Source organism: Choloepus didactylus, chromosome 4 (genome assembly GCF_015220235.1).
Source record: "Choloepus didactylus isolate mChoDid1 chromosome 4, mChoDid1.pri, whole genome shotgun sequence".
Taxonomy (NCBI): Eukaryota; Metazoa; Chordata; class Mammalia; order Pilosa; family Megalonychidae; genus Choloepus; species Choloepus didactylus.
This window is the reverse complement of record NC_051310.1, coordinates 75,866,996-75,894,191: the sequence shown is the minus strand read 5'-3', so window position 1 is coordinate 75,894,191 and position 27,196 is coordinate 75,866,996. Positions and strand designations below refer to the sequence as shown.

The 27,196-nt window shown below is 47.9% G+C and overlaps 1 protein-coding gene across 4 annotated transcripts in view; it reads right to left on the bottom strand.

The window, feature by feature from the left end:
- Positions 1 to 27,196, bottom strand: part of APBA2 (amyloid beta precursor protein binding family A member 2) — a 309,258-nt gene that overhangs the window by 260,361 nt on the left and 21,701 nt on the right. For all 4 annotated transcript variants that reach the window (XM_037832868.1, XM_037832866.1, XM_037832870.1 and 1 more), the window contains exon 2: positions 7,378 to 7,463. The gene's annotated coding sequence lies outside the window, so the exon portion shown is untranslated. The remainder of the gene's footprint in view (positions 1 to 7,377; positions 7,464 to 27,196) is intronic.

Genomic DNA, 27,196 nt, shown 5'->3' with positions numbered 1-27,196 from the left:
GCTGGCCCTGAGTCTCCGGCATTCGGGGCCTGGTGGCTGCATCTCACCATGAGAATCCCGGGTCCGGGAGCTATGTTGGAGTTGCCCACCTGGGAAGAAGAGCTGCCCTAGAGGAGGTGCCTGCTGCCCCCATGGGCATGGATGCCTGAAAGGGTCAGCCCAGGAGGACTGCTGCAGGGGAAGAATAACCCCAAGAGAGGGGCCTGGAAGTGGATGGTGGACTGTCCTGGGGATGGCGGGGGGAAGGCTCAGCAGGAGCATCACTGAGAATCCCACCTAGTGCACCTCAATAGAACAAGTCCATTTCCCACATCTGCTGGTCCTCGAGAACACCAATCCAGCCTGTAACTGCATGATGCATCCCCATCCATCAGGCACGTACAGAGGCAAGTACAGAGGCAAGTGGAGAGAAGAGGATACACATACAGCCTCCCTCCAGTGCCAGCTTCCAGGTGAGGGGCAGCTCCAGCCAGGCCGGGGAAGAGCCCAGATTGGAAAAGAGTCAGAGATGCTACAATTGCTCACTTTTATTACTGACATGAGACTGCTCCTGGCCCTGATGTAACCAGGGCATTCTGATTACTCTAGAATGACAGAAAGCTCCAGGACTTGCCTGAATATTCATAAGGGGCATGAAAAGAACTTGTACCCCACCCCACTGCCAGGGCACATTCAGAGGGACAGAGGGGAGGTGAAAAGAGCTCTTTCCTGCTTGTTTATAATCTAGCCCAGGCGACTCGAGTTTGGGGGCACAGCAGCACCCTGCTTTCAGGTCTCAGGGGGCACCAGCACTACCCAGGCATAAAGTTTGAGCCTGTACATACACTTCTACAATAAGGTTCTCAACCTGGTGTTTGGGAGCCAAAAAACTCACACATGCTTGTGTATGTGTGTATTCTGTTTGAAGGGCTTGTCCATGCCCATGCCACCTGCTGGGGTGGGGTGCATGGTCTGCACCGGGCACCCCAGCAGCCCACCTGGCCCCCATCTCGGCAGTCAGCACTAACAGCTGTGCATCCACCCACACCATTCCTCAAGCTGGCCCACTTTTTCCTTTAAGTTAATGATTGCTATCCTGACCCAAGCATTTCAAGTTGGGTCAGAAGCAGCTTTAACTTTGCTGGGTGGGTGGGTGGTATATCCACTCTTCCTCAATTAAGAAGCACATCTTTAGGAATACATATTCTCCCCCTTCCCTTGATGGAATTAGAAAAATAATATTTTTTACACTTGTAATTAAGAGCAGAACAGATGGTGACAATTGAAAAATCTGTTCATGAGCCTGGGTGCCCGCAATCGGTTCACTTACAAGATGTGGAGAGAGGGGGCGAGTTTGTTTTTCTGGATGGGCAGAAGGCCCCCTCCTGCAATGGCAAAAACAAAGGGCTGGGGATGAAGGGAAAGGAGTGGGATAAAAGGTCACTGATGGTCGGTTCTGCCAGCTTTTTTTCTTGTAAGGATGGGAGTAATAACTTCCAAGCTCTTTACATTTCAGCCCTGAAACCCAGTTCTTCCCCTGCTTTGGTTTTCCTCACAATTCCTTATTATTTTTATTGTTTGTACTGTGGGCACAGGGTCAGGGCATCCACAGCAAAACAGCCAGCAACTGAGAAGCAGTCATAAGGAAAGCCCACCTCCTTCTAGGGTGATAAGACCCCAGTTCCCGGAACCACTGTGGTACACCATTTTAATGAAAGACTATCGGCACCCTTGAGAGGCAAACTGTATTCTAACTCTGCATTTTGAATGGTAACAGTGGGCCATTTCCTCTATTCAGTGAGGAAATTTGGGAAGCTGAAAACTCCCATTTGCAGTACTATTCATCTGTAACTCAAATTCACCAGAAACCACAACGCAAAAAGAGAGCCCCTACAAATCAGCAGCTACCCATTTCTAGGTGGCATGGCCTCATTATTTCTCTGTTCTGTTCTGGCTTATTCATTCAGTAGACGCCAGGTAATGTTCCAGGTGTGGGAACGTGGGTGGGAACACGCAGACAAAAGACCAGTCCCCTGGAGCTTATGTTCTACTGGGGAAACATGAACAAGAACCAAACCATCAAAGAAATAACATATTCAGGTGGAGATCAGAATTAGGAAGAAGGCTGCTTTCAGATGGATAACCTTGATTGGTCAAAGCCAGAGATGGGCAGGACTCATTTTAAAAAACAAAGAATTATGAATAAATCGAAGCAGGGAAGAACTGGATTTCAGCTCCAACATGTAAAGAGCTTGGAAGTTATCACTCTCATTCTCCCAACAAGAAAAAGCTGGGCAGAACTGATCATCAGTGACTTTTCTTGGACTCATCAGAAAACTGAGGTCACAGGGCAAACCACCCCTGTGAAATCTGGGGAAGCAGAAGAATCTAGGGAGTCACAGCTGAGCTCCACTAATGTGGAGCAGAAGCTGCAGGAGCTGTCAACTGGTAGGAATATTTGCATGGTAATTGCATCATATAGAAACACTTATAGATGTGTACACTGACATGGATTAATATACAAACGTACATCCCCTTGCTCTGTTCGCTGAGAGGCCTACGAACAGTGACGCCTCAGGAGCAATGAGCATACCCAGCACCCAGCTCTTGGTTTCTTAATACCGCTCTCCAATAAAAGGAACCAGGGCTCCTTGGAGAAATGGCTGCATCTAGTGCTGGGGCAGGAAAAACACAAGATGCGCCTTGAGCATCTTACAGTCACAGAAAGTAAGAAAGTGCTTAATAAGACAAAATGGGGGGGATGTCAAAGGCACCCAAGAGTCAACTGAAAGAGCTCCCAATGGCCAAAGCTGCAACAATTTGAGCAACAAAAGACAGAGGTATTTGGATTATAACCCAAAACATAAAATCAACATCCAAGAGTCCCTACTGATGTAAGTAAGTGATTAAATAGATAAGCAAATGGGCCAGTAGAGAGAAATTTCCGTGCAGTACAATTTCAAATAATTTCTGTAGATATTCCACCCTCAAGGAGGGGGACTCCTTAAGTGTGGGCTGTATATAGTGACTTCATGCACAAAGAGAAAAAGAGAGGAAAAAAGGTAACTTCCCAGCGGTTAAACCTGACAAGTACTACCTCCAGCCAGCCGATGAGGGTCAATGTTGAAAGCGACAAGTCGTGGTAATGGAATGTACCCTCGATATGATGCGGTGAGAATGGCACTTTACCTCCGTGGTCTTCCTACCCAAAACACATAAGCACAGTCCAATCATTAGAAAGGTATCAGACAAATCCCAATCGACAGACATGCTACAGAAAACCCGACAAGCAGTACTCGAATCTGTCAAGGTCATCAAAAACAAGGAAAGTCAGGGAAATTGTGGCAGCCAAAAGGAGCCTATGGAGATAGTTTGAATAAATGTGATGTGGTGTGCTGGACAGGATCCTGGAAACTAAAACGGACATCAGGGAAAACTGAGGAAATCAGAATAAAGTGGGGGACTTCAGTTAATAAGAATGAATGTGTACCGGTTCATCCATCATGACATACGTACCATATGAACGTCTGATGCTAACAGGGTGTGGCACACACAGCAAGGACTCTTTGTACTATCCTCATGGTAATTCTGCAAATCCAGAACTGTTCTAAGATTAAAAGTTCATCTTTAAAACAAAATCAGGATAAGGATAGAGAATGAAGGGGTGTTGGGGCCCAGCGAGGGGACACAGTCTCCACAGGGGTTCCTCTGAGCAAGGCCTTTGAAGCAGGAGCCCACCGAGGCAGGAGGAGGGGAGCCAGGCCCAGCCTGGCACAAGCAGGCCAGGCCAGGAGTGCCGGGGGATTCATGTAAAGGCAGGTCTGTTCCCTTTCGGTTTTACAAGTCCCCTTTGGCTGCCATGCAGTGAGGGACACCAGGAGAGGGACACCAAGGATGGGGGGCAAGGAGGAGAGATGCTGAGGAGGGGAACAGAGAGGAGGGGGACACCCAGAGGGAGACAGAGAGGAGGATAGGATGCTAAGGGGGGGGGGGGCAAAAAGGAGGGGAAGATGCTGAGGAGGGAGGACTCACGAGGGGTTACCAAAAGGGGCGGGGGTTGCTTACCGAGCAAAGAGGCCCCTCCAGCCCCCACACCCCATACCTCCCCAGACTCAGTGCTCTCTGGGAGACCAGTGTGTCCTCCCCCCACACTCCCCAGGCAGGAGACTGCATGTCATTTCTCTGAAGACACCAAATAGTACCAGAATCGAATGGCTGCTTGTTACTAACACATCATCTAGCCAATCCTGACTAATACACACTGGGTAAGAATTCAATCTAAAATCATGATATACCTATGTCGGTTAGACAGAGCACCTCTGAGAGGAAAATACATGAGTTCAACTTCTCTTCACCATGTTAGGAAATCAAGAAACAGCAGCAGATAACCATTCTTTACAAATGTGGAGATAAATCCCAGAGGAAAAAAAGCAAGAAGAAAAGGAATTGTGGTCTGTGGGGAGAGGACTGGGGCAGGAGTTGCAGGGGTTACGGGGACGCAGGAAAAGGTCAGGAGTCTGATGTGATTTTTTTAAAGTAAAACTCATAGAATTATTTGACTTCTTAAAATATGCATATGTACTATATGTAGCAAATAAAACTAATTTTTTTAAACAGTAAATTGAGATGCCAGAGTAAGGTGGTATGTCTGCTGTCACAGCAAGAGGGCCCAGTAAGCCGACCCGCAGCTGCATCTGAGCTGCCTGTTTCCCACACCCAAGACAGCACCTGTCACAGGGCACCCCATATGGCTGAGGCCTGGGAGCTGCATGTCAGGGGTTCGAATTCCAACTCTACCACTTCCAGGCTACGTGAACGTGGCAAGTCATCTTTTCCCTCTGGAGCTCAGTTTTCTCACTGGCAAAACAGGATACAACTATGTTGTTAGGGTCATGAGTGCTTGCCTCAGCTCCCCCAGTGAACCGACACGGCGTGCAGGCTATATGGCGGTCACGCTACTTTTAAGACCTCAAGAAATGCCTGAAGGACCTGCAGCGCTATGGGGTTGAGGGCTGAGGGAGGATGGGCTGGGTGGGTTGGGACGTTTCCAGAAAGAGAGCGTGAAGCACATTGGTACTGAGTTGGCTTAGCACGTACAGAAGCTCTGGGTGAGGGACGGCCAGTGGGTAAGTGGACAGGAACAAGGTCATCAGGGCCGGGCAACAGGGGTGCTGAGCGGGTCTGTGCAGGTAAGAGCATGGCAGTCAGAGATGGAGCTGACCAGACTGTACTCAGTGACAGAGGCCGTGACTGCAGCTGTGGGATTCCGCCAGGGCCACGGCTCGTGCGTGATTAGTCCTGGGCTGTCAACAATGCTGTCACCTCTGCAGCAGACGCTGTGCTGCAAAGGTGACTTCACCCCTGAGGTCACCCCAGCAGATGACACCCCGAGATGACACACCCTCACAGCCGACCATGGGCCCGGAGCTTCAGGCACGGCCCACATGGCCTTGCCGCACTGTGGGGGCATTCCACAGTGGCCCCCAAAGTCTCAGGCCAACCTGCCTGGCACCCTTGAGGAGGGCCGCCATACACCAGCTGTGGTGGTCTGGAGCTGTATGTACCCCAGAGAAACACGTTCTTAAACCTAATCCATTCCTGTGGGTGTGAACCCATTGTAAGTAGGACCTTTTGATGAGGCTACTTCAGTTAAGGTGTGGCACCTCAATCAGGATGGGTCTTAATCCTATTACTGGAATCCTTCATAAGAGAATGAAATTAAGACAGAGATACAGACACAGAAGGAGCAGCCAGAAGCTGAACATTAATGGAACCCAGAAGAGAAGGGAGAGGCCAGGAGAGGCTGCCATGTGCATTGCCATGTGACAGAGGAGTCAAGAACCAACAATCGCCGGCAGCCAGCCCCAGAACACCACAGTCTTTGGGGAGAAGCATCACCTTGATGATGCCTCGATTTGGACATTTTCCTAACCTTAAAACCGTGAGTGAATAAATTCCCACTGGTGAAGCCTAACCCTTTATTGGTATTTGCTTGAGTAGCCCAAGAAACTGAAACACTGGCCCAGCTTGGACCCGTCATCTGCGACGACTGCAAGTGGCCTGGGAGTTTAATGATTTAGGAATCAGTAGTGCCAGGTTGGGGCAGGGACCCCATACACCCCCCTGCTGGCCCCTGCTTCCCAGGCTCTGGGCAGAGAACATATTGCTTGGGTACCATCAGCATGCCAACAGGGGACGATCTGAGAAAAGCATCACACGGAAGATGTGAGGCCTTCTGTGAAGCAGGAAGAGCGGACTTGCTGGGTTAGGGGGATGTGATTCCTGAAAGGAGAGCTTTTCAAGTGTGGTAGTTTGGAGCTCTTACGTATCCCATAAAAGGCCATGTTCTTTTAATCCATTCTTGTGGGTGCAGACCTATTGTAGGTGGGACCTTTTTTTTTTTATTTTAAATTCAGTTTTATTGAAATACATTCACACACCATACAATCATCCATGGTATACAATCCACTGTCCACAGTATGATAACATAGCTACACGTTCATCACCACAATCTATCTCTGAACATTTTCCTTACATCAGAAAGAACCAGAACAAGAATAAAAAATAAAAGTGAAAAAAGAACACCCAAATCATCCCCCCATCCCACCCCATTTGTCCTTTAGTTTTTATCCCCATTTTTCTACTCATCCATACACTAGATAAAGGGGGTGTGTCCCATGATTGAGGGCTCAGCTGTAGGTGTGACCTTTTGATTAGGTTATTTCAATTAAGATTAAAGTGGGTCTTAATGCTCTTACTGGAGTCCTTTATGAGAGGATAAAAGACAGACAAATCAAGACAGTTTATTGGGAAACGCCCTGGAAGTGCTAAGAGAGGACCGACAGACACTCAGAGAGGAAGCCACTAGAATCAGAAGCTGAAAGCCAGGGAACCCAGGAGTGGAGAGCCAGCCTACATCACCATGTGCCTTCCCATGGCCAGAGGAACCCCAGATGCTGGCAGCCTTTCCTCAGAGAAGGTATCTTCCTCTTGATGCCTTAATTTGAATATTTTCAAGGCCTTAGAACTGTACATTTGTAAACAAATAAATTCCCACTGAAAAAGCAAACCCATTTCTGGTATATCGTGTTCCAGCAGCTTTAGAAAACCAGAACACCAGAGTAGAGGAAAATACACAGTCTCCTCTGTGACCATTTTCTCTTCCAGGAATGGCCTCTATGCCTTCCTGTTTCTGTCCTCAAGATAAATGTCAATTTGGTTAAATGTGGAAAAACACGAACAAATTTTGCGTGGTTGCATTTAAGCTTTTGTCAGAGCCAAGTGAGCACCACTGCACGCATCACTCCTCCCCCAGCTGCTGCTGAGCACCTCGGCTAAGACTCATCCATGAGCAGCACGTCAGGCGAGGCCGTGGGGCCTGCAGGGACCCATACTCACTCGGATCTCCGGAAGGAAGGGAGGGTCCTGGCTTCCGCAGTCGCTTCACCAACACAAGAGTCCACCAAGCCTAAATATCCAGGATCCTGAAAGGAAGGAGAGCACAAACAGGGCATCAGTGGCTGAGAAAATCAAACAGCTCATTATAAATAAACTGCATACAAACATCCAATGATGAACCACACATTAAAATAAAGGCACTCCTCCTGAATTGGGAGGCTTGGGACAGGTTGAGATGGGGAAGTTTAGGTTGTGTATATGTTTCCACAATTGCAAAAAAAAAAAAAAAAAAAAAAAAAAAAAAAGAAGTGCAACAACGAAAGAGACAAAGACAATTAAATGCAATATATGACCCTGGACTGGACCTAATAATGGAGGAGAAAAGGCTCCAAAGGGCATTATTGGGACACAGGAAAGAATTGCAATATAGACTAAGCTTTATAGCAATGTTAATGTTCTTCAATTTGAGGACTGGACTTAGAGTAGTAGTTAGATTAAGTGAATATCCTTGTTCTTAGGAAATGCACACGGAAGTATTATGTATTCAAGGTGCATGATCAATACAACGTACTCTAAAGGGTTTAGAAAATTAACGGATGGATGGATGGATGGATGGATAGAATGCACAGCAAATGTGGCAAAATGTTAAAATTGGTACAATCAGGGTATCTGAGTGGGGGTATGTTGGAGTTCTCAGTATGGGGTTTGTATTATTTTTGCAACTGCCCTGTAAGCTTGAAATTACTTCAAAATTAAAAGTTTAAGAAAAAATAATAATAATAAAAACAAAATTAAAAAAGGAGCTGGCAGCTCCCTGCCCTGTAATATCAAAAGCCGCTCAAAAACAGGATCAGATCTCTACAAGGCTCTCCAACGCTGTACAAAGAGCCCCCAAATCTTCAAGGTAAGCCCTCATGCTTATTCTCAAAGGTCAGTAAGTACAGACAACGAGTGAGGGCTGTATCTCTCCAGCCCTTTTGGAAGAAGAGACCAGAAACTCAGTGCCATTAATATTTCAAGTTTCATTTGCTCTAAGAGGAAATGAAACACATTCATCAAGGTTTTGTTCTCAACCTGTTTTCCCAAAGTAGCAAAATTGCTGCATGAGACACAGAGCTTGGTGCAATCTGGGTTATTTATCTTAAAATAGTGTGTGCCACACGTGGGGAGAAAGTTCTACACAATATTCCAGACAAACCCTTTCCAAAGATAGGGTGATCGTGAGCACATAACAGCGTACAGAACAAGGCATGCAGATGTGCACCGGATGCTGTTTTCTCCCTGAGAACGTGGGTGGCATTTTGGCTTGACCAGCGGCCCTCACAGGCCCAGCACCAGGCTTGCGGTGGCCCCCACCTGCTGTTTCTCTCAGAACATGGCTGCAGAGACGCAGATACTCAGTTCATGTCCTAGTTCTGCCACTTATTTGCTGGGAAAACTGTGAAACCTGCCTGTGCCTCAGTTTCCTTACTGCAAAGAATGGTGGGAAGACTGAGGATTACATGGTAGTGGAGGGATGGCAGACAAGAGCTATGAGCCCAAAGAAGAGCACTGGATCCTCAGACAGACAGCCCTGGGTTCAGTGCTGTTAAGGGTTGAATTGTGCCCCCCCTAAAGACATGTCAAGTCCTAGCCCCCTGTCCTGTGAACGTGACTCACAGCCTCATCCCATCACACCCTAAGGCCTCACACTACCTGTGCCTCACTACTTCTAGGCTTGTGTTTGAGCCTCCTCTGGAGTTTTCCCAGCAAACTCCTATTCATTATTCAAAATCCAACTGGAGGAGGCTCTCCTGAATTCAGATGGTAAGCACAAACTTCTCCAGCCCTGTCTTGTTTCTGCATTTCCCACCATCATTCCTGACCTCCCTCATGCTCCCCAGAGGGCTGAAAGGGGCCCAACTGGCTCCACAAAGACACAGTGTTTGCAGACTGGAAATGCTCCTTCAGGCCAGCAAACCAAAGACAGGGGCCTGAGATGGGGCCCTGAAGAAAGAGGAGGATGGATGCAAGCAGTCACAAAGATTGAGGAAAGGACCTGGAAAGATAAGGGGTGGGAGCAGGGGCTGGGGTCAAAGACACCAAGCCACAGCAAAAGAGAATGGCACTGAAACATACTGAGCTTCAAACACTGAGTTCAGAGGCCAGTCTTGCTCTCACAGGCAAACAGGGAGCCGCTAGAAGTTTCTGACTGTGGAGGGGGATTAATGAGATAAATACAGTTGACCTGGGTGGGACAGGTCTCATCCAGGAGAATCCCAGAAAGGAAATCTGGTATTTGCCCTGTGAAGTTGACCTTGCAAAGGCTCTTGGAGAAGACGGAGGCATGATGTTCACCAAGACCCCAAAAGGCAAGCTGGTGAAGCTACTTAGGAGGGACGTGCAAAGACCCCGTCCTCCCTCATCTGCTCCCCCTCCCCCAGCCTCCCCACCTCCATCCTGAGCAGGACAAGGGCTGAGCCTGTGGAAGAGGCCAGAGCCTCCTCCAGTCACTGCAGCTTCCTGTGCCAGGTGCTCAGCCACATACTCACCCCACTGCAGAAAAGCTATTAAACCGATGTGCCACAAAAACCCAAGCAGCCCCATGTCGTACATTCCCAAGTCTAAAATATGGCCAGCTTCTCAGCACGCCTCCCCTCCAGAGAACAGCCACAAGCAGAGAGTGTGCAGCCGGAAACCCGGGTGTCATGATCACTCATTTTCTCCATTCGACAAATATCTGCTGTGATGCCCTGCAGGCGACCCACCTGACAGGATGCATGGGAGCTGGTGCCCTTCCCTCCCTGGCTCAGACACCCACACAGCCCACCCAGATTGGGTAGGGAACTCAAAAAAGCGTGGCAGGGAAGTTCAGAATATTAAGCAACTCATAACTCCCCACCGTCATTCATTGGCAGAGGGTAAGAAACAGAGCCCTCCAGCCCTGCTCCCCACCCAAAAAAGAATATGGTAAGGCAAGGGGTGAGGGCCAGCTAGTAACTAGCTCATTTGGTCTGCCCTCACAATGAATGGATATCAGCTGGATGAGATGGCCCAGTTAGGAACAGATGAACCACCCCAGGGACATGGCTGGATGGTGACCTGGTCCACTGGGAAAAACACCTGTGTGGGTGACATTACACCCACCACCAGCTGGCATGTGCTGGCCCTGGGCCCCTGAAACTCAGAAAAGCAGCTGCACCCATGGGTGTCAGGGCTTACAGAGCGAGACCTTTCAAGGCTGCTGGGGTCCCTTCCTGGGGGATATGGTGCCTCCATGTGCATGCAGGCCACCATATACATGGCCTATCTTGACTTACATCTTCCCATGGTCGGTGGGAAACATTCCTTCCACAGTTGGCTCAGCAAGACCTTTTTCCACGTGGTCCCTAAAGAGTCTGGGATGGCTTCCAGGGAAAACACATGCTATTACAGCAAAAACTAAAATAAAATCTGGGTCTGGAGAAAATAGAAATGAGAATGTACAGACAGGGGAAGAGGGGGCACTGTAAAGTCAGGATCCCCAAAGCCCCGACCCCCCCAAGGGCTGGTGAATCTGACACTGCTGAGAGTTCCCCTGAGAAGCCCACTGTGAGTGCGCCAACACCCAGAGGTTGGAGGGCACGCTCCTATCTGCCCACAAAACCCACATCTTGATTGACAGCTACTCTGTCCTTTGCACTGCTTAGGCCAAAGCCTCAAAGCCATCCTGGACCCTTGCCCCTTCCTCACCCCAACATCCAACTGGAATATGTCGAGAAACCCCACGCTGCTCCCCAGCCCCTGCCCCTGTCCCTGTCCCTGGTCCAGCCTCCATCATCATCCCAAGGCTGGCAGTAGTCACTCCTAGCAGAGCTCACTCCTCCCATGCTGGCCCTTCCAATCTACCTCAACAGACCAGCCCAAGTGATTCTTCCAAGCAGTAGGTTTCTGAGGCCCTGCCCCACCTGCAACCCATTCCACCTCTCCTGCGACCTCCCCCACTACCACTCAGCCCTCCCTCCCTCCCTTCCAGCCACACACGGCCTCCTGGCTCTCCCTCAAAAGGTACCAGGCAGATGCTGCCTCAGGGCCTTTGCACTGGCTGTTTCCCCAGACCCCCACATGGCTCCTCTCCTCCCACGCCATCTACCCTGACCAACCTATTTGATATCATAGCACCCCCACCCCCAGCATCTCTTAGCCTCCTCTCCTGCTTTGTTTTTCTCCCTAGCACTCACCACCAGTTAACAGACTACATAGTGCCTTTATTTATCTTGGTTAGCGCCTGCCTCCCCTCACCAGAGAGCAAGGGATCTGGATTGAGTAAGGCTCAATAAACACTCAGGGAATGAATAAATGAATGAATCTGTATCTTCTACCCAGGAGACAATAGGACAGGTACAGGCCCCGGCCAAGCACCTACGAGTCAGAGAGCACTGCCACATCCAAAGAGCATGTGGCACTGCCCTCCTTCTCATATGCTGACAGTGACCACACAGCAAGAGACAATGGGGAAACCCATCTTTGGTCCAATGGTCCCATCAAAATGAACCCTGAACGGATGCTCCCTGGTGCTCCAGCCCCAAACTGCAGGTGGGATTCAACAAAGGTCTGAGAGGATGGCACTGACCCATGGTGCCCACTGGACCCCATGTCCAAGGCACCTTGTCCACATCCCACAGAGGGAGCTTGGACAGCTCTGTGGTCCGCAGCCCTGCCCACTTCCCAGTAATGCCCCAGGAGTCAGCACCTGCTATGCTGGAAGTAGGAGCCCCAGGGGGCCAGGCTGCCTGCTGCAAATGCCAGGAAAGCAGGCAAATCACTGAGACCTCCCATCTATGAAACATGGGGTGGAGCGCAGCTCATAGTTCTGCTGGCAGACAGAGCAGGTTAATCTGAACCCACGTGCCTGCAACTAGGCCAGGTGAGGGCAAATATACACACATGGTGACCATTCGAAAGCAGCCCCTCCATGAGGCCACAGTGGGCCAAAGTGCAATGCAAAATGTGCACAGCGCCTCTGAAAACTTGGAAAGCCACCCGCATCTCAGGCAAAATAACAATAGGAGAGAATTCAGCATTCTGCATAGCAAATGGCTCCTGCCTCAATACTCTTCAGAATTCTCTTCCCTGAGCCAACATGAGTACATGCCACAACATCTTCTAAACAACGCTCTGTAAAATGTAAGGAGCCGTTAAGTTTCACCATCCTTTTCCTGAAAGAAAAACATGCACTCTCTCTGTAATCAAAGGAAGCAACCCCATGGAAGTCCACAGGGAAACTACAGGTTCCAGAGCCAAAGCCCCCGCAGACAGAACCCATGGCATATTATAGACACAAATGCTCCAGGAGGAGGAGCCACTTTTTCCTGCTTTTTCAGGGAGAGTGGAAGCAGGAGACATAGATGAGTGGGTTACACGTCCTCATCTTACCTGGTGCCCACTGCTACCTGCAAAGGCAGTGACATCACCCAGGACAGGTGAGGAAACAGGTTCTGCAGGGAAAGGCACTTACCCTAGCTTAACAGCTGGGAGGGGGAAAGGATGCTCCCTAACTTTAGGGGACTGTGCCTGGAGCAAGGCTACCTTGGTCTATAGCTGGGGGAGGGGGCACCTGGATAGAGAGGACCTTTGGGAAACAAGACCAGTGCTAGGCAGGGAAAGCCTAAAGTGGCCATCTCCCCAGGCCCTGGACTATAGCTGGGTCCATAGGCCAAAAGCCAATGATACAAGACAAAGGCCAAGCAGGAGCCAGCCAATTGCTTTCACAAAATTCCAATCCACAGGCACACACTTTCTCTCAAAATGCCCTCGCCCACCCCGTCGCTTCCAAACAAGTGGCTCCTGCAGCCAAGGGGCATTCTGAAAACATTTTCCCTGCAATTTACTCACTTAGTGGGCCTTCGGTTGCCTTCACAAGCGCAGTATGTTTGACAGTGGACTCACCGGGAACTCCACACAGGCTCTGCAGACAGCAGGGCTACTGGGTCAAGTGCTTGGGGATAAAAGAATCAGATCAGCTGTTGAAAGCACTGAAAACATGACTTTGGAACATATTGACTATGAAGCTCTGTGGGCCTCAGAAAGCAGTGTTGGAGGAGAGAATGAAGCAAGACCTGGCCCAGCAGATACACATGATAGATGTGGGGGTAGAGGGAAGATGGCAAATCTAACCCGCTGACCCCCAGGCAGAGGGTCGTCTTCAGATCGTTCCCTTGTTCTGGAAAGTTCCAGCTCCAGGACTGACTACAGGCAAATCTGCCAGGTGGGGAGAAAAGCTGCTATTTACTGAGCCCCAACTTGTACAAGCTCGCTGCCATATGACACCCTGAGGGAATTCTAGACTCATTCTGTCTTACGAGGCAGAAGGAGGCTCAGAATGGTAAGTCACAGCTCAAGGTCATGGCGTGAGTCAGAGCTAGAGAAGGACCCATCCCAGGTGGTCACATCAGAAGCTCTCCCCTGCCTTGCTCCCAGGTCTTCCTCTGCGTGGGGCCTGAGCTGAGAATCAGGAACTGTCTGTGGTGAGAGCATTTGTGGCATTCAACGTAGGACAGGATGATGCGACATGGTTAAGCATGTTTCCAACCTCTGAGAACAGTGTGATTTTGTTTTAAGCCAAACAAAATATTCCAAAACTATCTCAAAATGCTCCTATAGACATAAAATGATGGAAACGCCACTGATTATGCAACAATTCTCCAAGTGGACTACAATTTTCACTTACTACATGAAGCTTTCTAAATCTGATAAATACGAATTGGAGGGGAATTTGATCTGGCAGCTGGCTGGCTCCCCAGAAAAGCAAACACTCAAAATGTGCACTGAGCCCCCAAACCACCGTGTTTCCTCTGGGCCAGGTGGCCCTGACTGCCACAGGTAGCTGAGGGCCGGCAAAGAGACAGTGATCACCCCAAAACCACAGAAAGAGAAAAAGGGAGAGGGAAACGGCACCAGCTTGTAAAGTCAATCTTCAAGTTCTGAACTCCCTCTTTTTTCTTGGGAAATTCAGTTCTGACTGTGATAGTTTACAGCTGTCACTGGGGGGCTGGTACAGGGCCATGGCTGAGGCCCATCTCTAGGCTCACAGCTCCCAAGCACACCACTCCAGGCAGAGATCTTTCTGGAAGCTCATGCTCAGTCGCCCACCTCCACATGCATATCCAACAGGCGCCTCCAACTCAGCCAAACCTGAGCCAAGCTCGCCCCGGCACATTCCGGCTTCACCCACAGCTGCCCCACCCCAGCTGATGACAACACACACCATCACCCAGCCAGGACCGTCCCATGACTTTCTCTTTCCTTTCACCCTCCATTCAAGCCACCAGCAAATCATTCTATGACATCCACCTGTGCCCCACACACCCACCATGCTCATGGAGACTGCCCCTGTGAAACACTACACCTTTCCAGCACATTCCAAGACAAACAAGATGGATTCCCATAGGGAATGAGGAGGAAGAGTGTGACAGGGAACACGGTTGATTCCTCTCAGCAGGGAGAGGCCGTCTTGCTGCACCCCACCCCATATAGTCACCCCCTCTGCTGACGACTGGAACTGCTTGTGGGCATGTCAGAATGGCTCTGTGCTCCTCTCCTCAGTATGGGGATCGGCCTTCTTTTGACGGCCCACTGTGCCAGCTGGCCGGTTGGCCACTCCCAAATCAAGAAGGGCGGACAGCTGCTGGGATGTTCGTCCCAGCACACCACCTACTGCTTCTGCGACACTGGGCACACTGCTTAACCTTTCCAGGCCTCACTTTCTTCACCCACAGAATGGAAATAATACTCTTCCACTGCACGGGACATTGTGAAGCACAAACAAGCCAGACTGTGTGGGGATGGCTCTTAGTACAGAGCCTGACACCTCCTACGCGTTCGGCCAGCGTTGGCTATTATTGTGACTGCTATCCTGGCTGACGGGTGGGGGGACTGACTTGGGGGCTGCTAAGTCAACGGGGCCCGCCTTGCTAACTGGTGGAATAAGGGCAGGTGCACTTTGCTAAGCAGAAAAAAGCGGAGAGGGCAGGTGTATAAACCAGAGATGATGGAAGGGCAGTATTCCAGTGGGGGCTGGAGCACTGAGAGGGCACTAAGACAAAGAAAGCCCCACTCCCCAGAGTCCAGACAGCACCTTGGCAGCCTCCCGCCCAGGAGAACACCCCACTCCTTCCCCACACCACAGGAAGAAACACCACTCTCCAAAGAAAGGCCAAAGGGGGCAGCAGGAGGGAGGAGACGGGATGACCACAAACCACAGAGATGACTGCAGACCAGACATCAACATCCGAGAGGTCCCAGCACTTCAGAGGAAAAGACAAACCCCGGGGGAAACAGCAGAAAGGGCAAGTGAGCAGAGAACAAGTTCACCATCAAGAAAATTAACAGCCTCCCCCCAAAGATTCAAAAGGATATCCCCTTCCTAAAACAGAAGTAAGCTAATAAGACAAGAAAACAACTGACGATCTGGTAAAATAAAAATATGGGTATTGATCTTCTGAGAGCTGAATGTAAGAACAGATGCAACTGAAGGGCACTGAGGAAATGGGAAGATGAAGCTGAGGGATTCTCCCAGAATGCACTGCACACAGACATGGGAAGAAGCCTGGCCTGGAACGGGTTTCCCCCGAATTTGATTAGAGGTCCCAGGCCCCAGGAGGGTCTCCTTCCAATCCCCACCACGGCCATCCATTTCTCCCCAAATTTAGGAGTGCTGTTGTGGTTTGTCAGGATTTTGATTGTTCACCTTGTTCCCCCAGGAATGCTTCTTTGGGGCAGAGGTATCAAAGAAAACCTTAGGAATCACGTCAGGCTTGGCCTGACTCCTGGTCATCTTCTTTGGCTACCATACTTCACAGCTCATGGCCAGAGAGTATAACCCTCTCTTTATCTGGTTATTGGTGGAGTTTTTTTTGCTGGTTTTCCATTTTTTTCAAATTTATTCCTTTAGGGGGACTGCCAGCAAAGCCTTTCAGAAAAGCAATTCAGCACTCTCCATCAAAAATTTAAATAGTCATATCCGTTGATTCACTGACTCTATTTCCAGGACGATTGAAATGTGTCTTATGAGGACTTTCACTGCAGTGATCTTTTAGGAAACTGGAAGCAAGCTAAGTGCTACAAATTAGAGAATGTTTAAATAAATTATGGCAGAGTCCACACATTGAAATACTCTGAGACATTAAAAGAGAGAGATAAACCAGTGTGTGCCAACAGAGAAAGATCTTAAAGGCCGATTGTTAAGAATAGCAAGTTGACTAGAATAGGTATACATGTACAGAGCCCATTATACACACATCGGGCTGGACAGACAACGGATCCATTTGCACAAATCCAAGCATGAAAACGAAGGTACACGGACAGGCTGGTAGGGACTCAACCAAAGTCTTGCCTGTGGTACCCTCAAGGGAGGGGGCTGGGAATAGGGGTGGGAGATTGAGGGGACTTTCACTTCTGATTGTATTAAATATGTATATATTGAGTTTTTTACCAAAACGCATTTACTCCCCACCTGCATCATAATAAAGCCCCCAGTCTGTGCCTCCAAAGGTTTCATAGAATTGGGGTCCCTACAGAAAAATGAGCCATGGGTCATGGTGGACAGGGAGGGGAGGGGGCCCAACTTCCCACAGCAGAACTGCTCACCCAAACTCAGGAAATGCTGAGTGGAAAACAGAAGACCCCGAGTTTCTTCCAGGAAGGTAACTGCTAGAGCTGAAATGTAAATTTCCCAGGTTCTCAGAACATGCACAGACATTACAGGACAGCCCAGAGAAAAGTGATACACAGAGGGAGGCAGTGACGTAGACATGGAGGCACTGAGGTGCCAGGGACCAGGAGGGCCTTGGGGAAAAGGGGATATTGTGGATCAGGACACAGAGAAGCACAGGGGACTTCATTATTAACTTTCAGGGGAAACCGAAGAATTCTGTTTCACTTGCTAGGTAGTTCATGTGGAGTGAGTATGGGTGTGTGCATGTGAGTACGAGCCACGTGTATGCATGTGTGCATGTGTGTGTACTGTGCATTGTACATGTGGGCACTGTGTGTATGTGTGCATGTGCACCTGTGTGTGCATGTTGTATATGTATGGCATGCATGTATGTGCATGTGTGTGAACATGTACATTGTGCGCCCGCATGTGAATGTGTGTGCCTGTGTGCATCGTGCATGTGTGCATGTTTGGGCACATGTGTGCATTAATGTGTGCATGCTTGCATGTACATGTATGTGAGCATGTGTGTATGTGTATCACATGCATGTGCAAGTTTGGGCACACATGTGCACGCGTGGATGCGTGTACACATATGTATATGTGCGTTGCTGCATGGTGTATACACATGTGCATGTGTGCATTGCATGTACGTGCATGTGTGTATTGTGTATTTGCATGTGTATGTGTGAGCATGCATGTGTACTGTGTACACAGGATATATATGTGTATGTGTGGAAATGTGGCCACTGTGCACATGTATTCCATATACATGTGTGTGCAAATGCACTACATGCATATGCATATGTATTGTGTGTGCACTGTGCATGTGTACATGTGGGCATTGTGTGTATGTGTGCATGTGTACCAGTATGCATGTGTGTATTTGTATGCATGCTTTTTGTGAGCATGTTATGGGCATTCTGAGTATGCATGTGTGTACTGTATGTGCATGTGTGTGAGTATATATGTGTGTATTGTGTGCACTGGATATATGTATGTATGTATGGGCATGTGGGTGTTGTGAGCACAAGTATGTGCATATGGGCTGTGTATGTGTACTCTGGGTGATGGGTGGGGCCAGAAGCCTGGGTCGTGCAGCAGTGGCCAACTCGGCCATGGAGGGCATGCTCGAGCCAGGTAGCTCAGGACCCACAATACACAGACTCCAGATGGAGATAATGAGGAGCATCCCACTTCCTCACAAATGTGCTAGGCAGGGAACGGAGGAGACAGTTTTCCTTTCACCTTTTTGGGGGTCTGGCAAGGTACAGGGTAAGCTCAAAGGAAGAGTCCTGCAGTGGCAGTTTCCACTGAGAGGGGGTGGCAGGGCCAAGAGGAAGCAGGATCCCTGAGCAAAGCATACAGTGGCAGCCGTTGAAAACAGCCACCCTTCCCGAAACCCAGGAAGAATATCCAATCCCACAGTGCTGGCCACAGAACAAAGGAAACCCCAACACAAGACGGCCCAATGAATCTCAACCTTCAAATCCTTTATGGGGAAAATGTCAAATACAAAGTATTTTTCTATGGACCAATCTCTGTTTAAAAACAGCTTCCATTTCAAAAATGGAACAAAAATGATATCCTCCTATAAAGCATGCTTGGAAGTGAGTATCTTTGCCAAATTCTGAAACAAGGCGGTACATGCAAAGGCCCCAGGTATGGACTGCCAGCCCCAACGGAGAGGAGAGAGGCTGCTCACTCTCTCCCCTCTCAACTACAAAACTCCAGAGACAGCTCAAGAGGTGTGCTCTCTGAAAGCGCAAGAGGAAACTTCTTTCCCGCCTTTCTGTTAGGAAGCATTCTCACATAATGAGAATCAGACTAGAAAATGGAAACCCAAAATAGTTTTTTAAAAATAAAATTTCCTCTCAAGTTTCTCCTCAAGGACTTCCACCTGAAGGGAGGAATGCCACATGTTTATAAAACCCGCTTTGTCCTTGAGGGATCTAACTGTGCCCCACTGGCCTGCAGCCTGTCACTAAATCCCAGAAGGGGAGGCCCCAGGCACAGTAGAGCTGACAGTATAACTCACATAGAGAAACTCCTTTACCGAGAAGATGTCAGACCACAAGTATTACTCACAGGTTAGATGTTAAATGGCTTCAGAGTCTCCAATACACTGAAAAGAAGGAGTGATTTTACGTTACAACTAATAGGATTTTTTCCTAAAATGTTAAATACTTGCTAAAGTTTGGCAAGACTGTAAGCCCTGTGCAGTGGGGCCTGCCCATCTTACCTGCTTTTGTAGCAACCTCACCTGGCCCACCACCCGGGGCACATAAATATTACTGAATCCACACCCTTCTGGTCACATTCCCCTTCCTGCCTGCAGTGTACAAATCTTGGAGAGTATCTCAGAAACTTGGGCCACTAGGACAGAGGACGGCCCCTCAGGATCCTGGGGAAAGAAACCAGATGTCTAAAGGCACAGCAGCCTGGATGGGTCCTGAATTCAGAATAAGAGCAGATTGAAAGCAGGGGTGGGGTAGGCCCCATGGCCAAGTAGCCTCCTGGTCCCAGGCCAGGGTCCACTGGCCCTAGCCTCACCCTGCCCACCTCTCTGGGCCACTGTGAAGACAAAACAAGATGACAGATGACAAGGCTTTGGTGTCCCATGGATACAGTCAGGATCGTTGGATTAGAAGGGGTGTACACACATGCTTTAAACTCCACTACTGAGCAGGAGCTCCATGACAACCCCTTTTGGTCCAGATTTTGTTGCATTCAGTCCTCGTACTTGTGCAACGCTACAGTACTGAAGCGGTCTGCTTTATATACGACCAAACTCAACAGTCACTGCCCCGGAGAGGGCTGATCAGTTAAAATCCTGGCAGGCAAGATCCCAGAAGCAAGGCCTCCCTCTGGTTTGTCCATAGTCATGCTGGGCTAACAGGAGGGGTTCAACAAGTATTTGCTGAAAGACCAATGCATGAACAAACTAATGAATGTTACACATCTTTGAAATATTTTCCTAACATATTTTTTAATGTGTATTTTTAAAGCAACCACAGGGGGAGGGAGTGGTTCACGGTAGCTTCAAATAAAAGGTATGGGAAACAACAGATAAAAATCAGAAGACATTCGGGCCAGGGGCCAATCCTTGGCAACCCCTGCGGCCTGAAAGGACTGCCCAATAATTGCATGAGGAAGCTGAGTAGAAACGAGGCCAGGGTCTCTCATGGAGTCTCAAGAGAAAAGAAGAGTGAGTGCCTCTTCTGGAAGATCCCAGAAAGAGGCTCCAGAGGCCTGAGTTGTGGGACCCCACCGTTCAGCCCTCCGGACTCCTACTTCCATTCCTCCCCGAGGTCAGTGACCAGGAGCTAGGCCGAGGGCTTTCACCGAGGCCCAAGTCTCCACCCTAATGGAGTTGCTAAGGGCTTGGTGTAGGTCCCCATAAAAAATGTTCAATCCTGGATGAAGGCAGGAGCCCAAACAGCCCCTTGGGGATTCTAAAATCCCAGACAGGGGAGACAGACAGCAGTCTCCACCATTCAGATTACAAAGCACGAAAAGCCAGATTTTTGAATAACCCATGCTTCCTAATTTACAACACATTCTCAGAAATAAAAAGCTCCTTCTTTGGCCCACTTTCGAAATAGCCTGTCTTTTAACATGTTATAAAACGGATGCTAAGTGATGTCTCTGCTACCCAAATATGAACACTGGAGATACTTCCAGGTCTTTAAAAATCATCTTAAATAATTTACTTTCAAGCCCATTTAACAGAATTCAAAGTGGCTCAAACAAACACACAATGAGAGGGAAATGCTATGAAACTAAACAGTCAACCAGACACAGCTATCCAAGTAAGAATGAAAAGAAATTTAAAAAAAAAAAAACAACTTCATAACATAGGATTTCTAAAGATGATGCTCTTGACATCTCTAAAAAAATATGTTACAACTTCCCCCTAATCCAAATGATTGTGGTGATGCCTGGCTCCAGCAGCTAGCTGCAAATATACAGCCTCATTATTTTACTTGGAATGGTAATAATGAGGAAGCATCTATTTCCATCCTTCAGACACTAAAGCTAACGTGAATCCATAATCTGCAACCAAACAGAACCATTTCTGATTAGAATTAGAAGCATTCAGAGATGTGATCAGGAGAGCCGTAGGGACTGCCCCCAAGAAAACAGTGTGTGGATGGACAAGGAGATAACTACAACAGACGCCTTTTGTGTGTGTGTGTTTTTCCCCCAAATGTGAAACATTTCTGGATAGTTTAAGCAAGATGTGTTTCAGTTCAAAAAGTTATTAAAAATGAAGACAGGAAAAAGAATACTTACACAGCTCCAGGCAGAACAAGTGAATACAGCCATGGAATTGCAAGTGAGGCTGGGCGGTGAAGGGTGTGCATTGAATTAAACACTGGCCATGAACCCCAAAATAGTGGGCCATAGGTCTGGGCATCTTGTGTCCACCACACAGGCCCCAAACCATGGCCACCATGTCCTGGGAGAACAGCAGGTGCTGGTCCCAAATGCAGGCACTGGGTTGGTTGTCTTATTCGCTCAGGGACAAGAAGCATGGTTCAGTGCTGGTGGCTGTGTCCTTCTTCTTGACAAGACCTAATTGCTATTGTCTCACCCTGGGATTTGGTCTCTTGGATAAAAAAATGGGAAACCAGCCAGCAGAACCAAATTTATCCGGGTCACATGCTCCCCCCCAGCAGCTCATGCTTCCGAATCAAAAATGCAGCATCAACTGGACAGAGAACCTTCTATTGACCAAAGAGGTGTTTTACACAAACTCAGAATTAAAATCACATATTATTAGGGATTGTATTGTGTATTCTAAGTTTTTATTTTATATAACTTCAAACTTAAGTTGCAAAATTAATACAAAAACAATACATATAACTCTAATATATCCCCTCACCCAGAAAACTTATGGATTTTTAACACACCTGATCAATATTTCTTTCTTAAAAATCTAGAAAATCTTTTACATTGGTAACTAGAATTTTTTATTAAAAAATCAGAAAACCTAAGTTATTCATTTATCAGTCTTCTTTTCTGGAAAAGAACAAAACTGCAGGAAATTGGGATGCTCTCCCAAAATCAAGACGTAAATCCCTTGAAATTCCAAATACAGGTATACTTCATTTTATTGCACTTTGCTTGACCGCACTTTGCAGATAATTGCATTTTTTACAAATCGAAGGTTTGTGGCAAGCCTGAGTCGAGCAAGTCTATCGGTGTCATTTTTTCAGCAGCATGTGCTCACTTCCTGTCTCTGCCACATTTTAATTATTTACATTGTTTTCTTTAGACATGATGCCACTGTACACTTGATAGACTACAAAATAGTGTAATCATAACTTTTACATATACTGGGAAAACAAAAAGTTCATGTATATTCACTTTATTACGATGGTCTAGAACCAAACCTGCAATATCTCCAAGGTATGATTACATTTAAAATTTTAAATAACTTAAGATTTAGAGTATTTGATAGAATTCAAACTATCTCAAGCAAACACTCTTAGATGGACCTGACATGGGCAAAAAATTTCAATAGGTGCAGGTACATAAGAAAAGTAAAAAGAGAACAATCACTCCATGGCTAACTAGGGTTTCCAAAGATGATGCTCTTGAAACCACCTGTGAAGGTCTGAAGCTGTATATACCCTAGAAAAGCATGTTCTCAAAGCTAATCCATTCCCAGGGGGGTGACTCATTGTAAGTAGGATCTTTTGGTGAGTAGGATCTTAACTTAAGTTGAGGGTAGGTCTTAATCATCTTACTGGGGTACTTTATAAGAAAATAAAAAAAAGAAAAAAGCCCCAGAGAAGGCCAAAGAGGAAGCCATTGAAGCCAGAAGCTGGAAGCAATGAAACCAGAGAGAGAAAGGAGAGAGTAGCAGATGTCACCATGTGCCTGGCCATGTGACAGAGGATCTGAGGATTGCTGGTAGCCAGTCTTTGGGGAGAAGGTATTGTCCTCTTGGTGCCTTGATTTGGACATTTTTCATGGCCTAATAACTGTAAGCTAGCAAGTCAAAAAAAATCCCCATTGTAAAAGCCAATCTTTTTCTGGTATATTGCATTTCATCAGCTTTAGCAAACTAGAACACTAGCCAAGGTTCTGGGGTCTATGAAAGTGAATAAATGCAGTACCACGGGACAAGCGTTGGGAGCAGAGACAGGCTGGCTCTGACAAGGGGTCTCTGTTACAACAAAGCCAGAGGGTATGACCTGGAGGCTGCAGCACAGTCCAGGGTGCCCCTGGTCAAAATCTCCTTTTCCAGGTCCTTCCATGGGAACCATGTCCTCATTCCTCTGACAGGGACATTGAAAGCTGCTGCTGAAATGCACTTTACTTTATTATAACCCTCATTTGCACCTGCAAGGTCCCGAGGAAATGAGACCATCTTTTAACTCAGACTAACATATGCCAATGCTCCAGAAGGGCTTAAAACGAAAATCAACATTTTCTGGCCTACGCTTCCCCACCCCACTGGCCATCCTTTCAATCATTTCTGCTTTCGATTTTTCTGGTTGTATTTCCACCTCTCTGTTTCTTGATTTATCAAGTTTTTGATCTCCTTGTGTGAGTGTTGAGGTTTGCAGACCAGGGCTCCCCAGGCGCTCTCATGCAATGGGCCATGCTCACAATAGCTCCTGTCATAGATGTTTTCACTCAAATGAAAAGTCTTGGGAGAGAGAAAGCACATCCTTCTGCGAAGCTTCCACACAATACTGAGAAAAAGAAGTATCTTTTGGATGGCTGGTGACCATTCAAGCCTTCAGGATGAACAAAGGCTGTCTTCTCTTAGAAGAACACTGATTTGTTTAAACTTTGTAAAGTCTAGGCTATGTGTTGCATTGCTACGCCCCGTCCCTGCTGTTCTGGGAAGGCAGGACCTGGCTCCTGGGCCCCTCTGTGTCCTCTGTGCTCAGCACCAAACCTGGAAGCCTGCAGGGGTTCAGTACATGTCCGCTCCATGAAGAAGCAAGAAATATTTACTTGGTCTGCGCACTCCCCATCAAAGGCTCTGCTAGAGGCTCGGGATGCTGCAGAGAGCTGGGAGCGGCCAAGACTAAGTCTTTGTTTGCTTCTCTGGTTCCTGGTTCCTTCCTCTACATAAGATATTCTTACGTTGGAAGACAGAGAGGGGAACGTCGACCATCTGATAGCTGATTCTCCTGTCCCAGAAGCAGACACAAGCCTGTGGCTACCCAAAGAGAAGTTTCATTCAAAAAAAAAAAGGAAAGAAAGAAAGAAAACCCCACCATGGTTGAAGGATTCTGGTGGGTGAGTGTACATGAGGGCAATTCACTACAAGAAGATGAGGTCTGAGTCAGAAGAGATATCCCACAGACTTCTTTTAATGTGGAGGGTCCCAAAGCATCTTCTTATCAAACAGGAAGAGCTGCCCTTTCTGCTGCACAAGCAGTTCACGGCAAGGCACCCGACCAGTAGCTTCGGAAAATCCCAGGGGTCCAACTATGGAAACAGGTTACAGACCTGGGCTCACTGGGGACCTCAGAGAAGCTGCAGGTGCAATTCACAAGCATACAAGAAGATATTTTTACCAATGGAAAAGTGGACTTTTTTAACAATGTGAAGAATTTTTTTCAACAGACTGTAGAAATGAAAGGGCTCCCCTCTGCATATGCCAGAATTGGCTTTTCTTCTAAGATCTCAGCAGGCCCCATTGGGGTTGGTTCAAATAGAAACCGAACACTGGACCTTTGCTCTGGTGGGGGGTAGACTCTGTGACCAAGGGGGGCTCTCCTGAGCCAGCATCCTGGGTTTAAGCACCATACTGAGCAACTCACTCACCCAGCATGTAGTGAGTGAACACCTACTGCATACCAGATCTATAACAACAGAAGAGTTCTATGTAATGTCAACAGAACTGGGCTCATCAAAACAGAGAGTCAAGGCAATTCCTAGACATGATACAGTTTACAGACCAGAACCCCTTGAATGAAGGGGAAGCTGAGTCCTCTTGGGGAAGGACCCTGCTACACTGGCAAAAATGTACACCACTAATCTTCCTCCCAGCATTCTCCAAAGAGATTCATGGCCTTTTAGCAGGGTGACTATACACTGGGGAAAAAGGGATCACAGGAGAGTGGCTCTGAACTGACACTAATTACAGGAGACCCAGAACGTCACCGTGGTCCACTGTCAGAACAGGGCTTGACAGAGGCCAGATGATAACAGAGTTCTAGCTCAGATTCATCACTTCAGGGGGGCCCAGTGGTTCCCAAAACCCATCCTGTGGTTACATTCCCAGTTCTGGAACACATAATTGGAACAGTCCTCACCAAAACCTGCCTCCATTTCCCCGGGCTACATAGCAAAGTCCCCAAACTGGGTGGCTTAAAACAACAGACGTTTATTTTCTCACAGCTCTGGAGGCTGGAAGTCCGAAATCGAGCAGTTGGCAGAACAGATGATCCCTCGGAAACCTGTCAGGGAGACTCCTTCCTGGCCTCCTCTGCCCTCTGATGGTGGCTGGCCATCCTTGGTGTGCCTGACTTGTAGATGCGTCACTCCAATCTTCTCCTTCATCGTCACACAGCCTTCTTCTTCCAGTATCTCTCCTCCTCACTGTATTTAGGGCCCATTCTGATCCAGTTTGACCTCATCTTAACTCGATTACATCTGCAAAGATGCTATTTCCAAACAAGGTCACATTCACACGTCTCAGAAGTTAAGGCTTCAACACGTCTTTACGGGGGACAATGACACAAGCTCTTGCCTTCCAGAGAGCACCGAGCCCAATAGCTCTGAAGTATATGAAAGCACTAATCACAGGGCAGAGGGCCACGGGCCATGGGTCAGGCTGTCTGACCACTCCCACTGGGCCTCCCACCTGTCTCATCTCACAGCCAACATCTCCCCCCATCAAGAAGCCCACTCTCTGTTGGCTGGCCTGGCTCTTGTATGAGAAATTCTTCAAAACAACTCTACTCCGAGTAGGAAATATTCCTCAACAAAATACAGCAAGATAAAAACTGCACGGTCTTTGAGGTTAGACTTGTGGCCGTGACCTTGTCTCCACTTGACCCTTACACCACTGAGTTGTGGCCGGTACGTCTGACAAGTGACCAACGGAGGCCCTCGTGGATGGGCCGGCTCCACCTCCCTTGCCCATCAGAGCCCAATGGTGAAGCAGGCTTTGGCTACACGTTTCCCATTAAATGAAAGAAAAATGGCATCTTGTGAGCCAAGTCCTAAAAAAGTAGTTAAACACAGTCATGGTCCATTCATTCGAAATAAAGCCCATTGCATTAGGAATGCCATAATTTCAGCCCATTTCAACATTCTGCTCTGTATAATGCTGACTGTCAGAAAATAAGGGTTTAAAATTGAAAATCAAGGAGCTGTTCCTCAATTGTACCCAGAAATGAAGCACACAAGGGCAGATATTAAAACCCTCCCACACAAAGAGTTGCCCCAAAGCTGCAACAAGAATCCTAAAAGTTCTTTTTAAGATTTCTCACTTTTAAATGATGCCGCAATTAGTTAAATAAGCCCTTGATGGCACCACAGTGGCTGGCTTACTGGATTTTACTGCTGCCACCTCTTCATAGAGGCATGTTCGTTCAAAGTTAATCCCACAGTCATGAATAGCCATCTGCCCCTTTTTCATCACTTAGAATACAAATTCCAGAACCCACCCCAAACTGGAAGGAAAGACTGAAGTGATACAGAACTCAAGCACAGCTGGCCTGGGAAATATGCCCTTCTCAAGTAATGGAGACTCAACAAACCCTGGAGTCAGGAAGGCCAGGGCTGGGTCCCATCAGGAAAGTCAGCTCCCCCTGGAAAATACCCAGAAAGCTGCAGATCATAGGGACAGGGGAGCCCATGTTCAGGATAAATGCGCCCCAGAGGCAAAAGGCACTAAGAAAATCAGGCAAAAGGTGGACCACAGCTGCTAGGTTTTCTTTTTCACAGGATTAAAGATTTTAGAACCAGAAGGAACCCAGAGCTCCTTGACCCACAGATGGGGGACTGGAGGCCACCAAGACGGTGACAACCCCCAAGTGGTCAGCTCGGCAGCAAGGAGGGTCCCAGGTTTGGCTGTCTGTCCAGTGCTCTTTCTACCACATTGTCCTTCCTCCCTTGTGTACTGATGTTTAATCTAAATGAAATTATGCTCAGGTATAAAAAAAA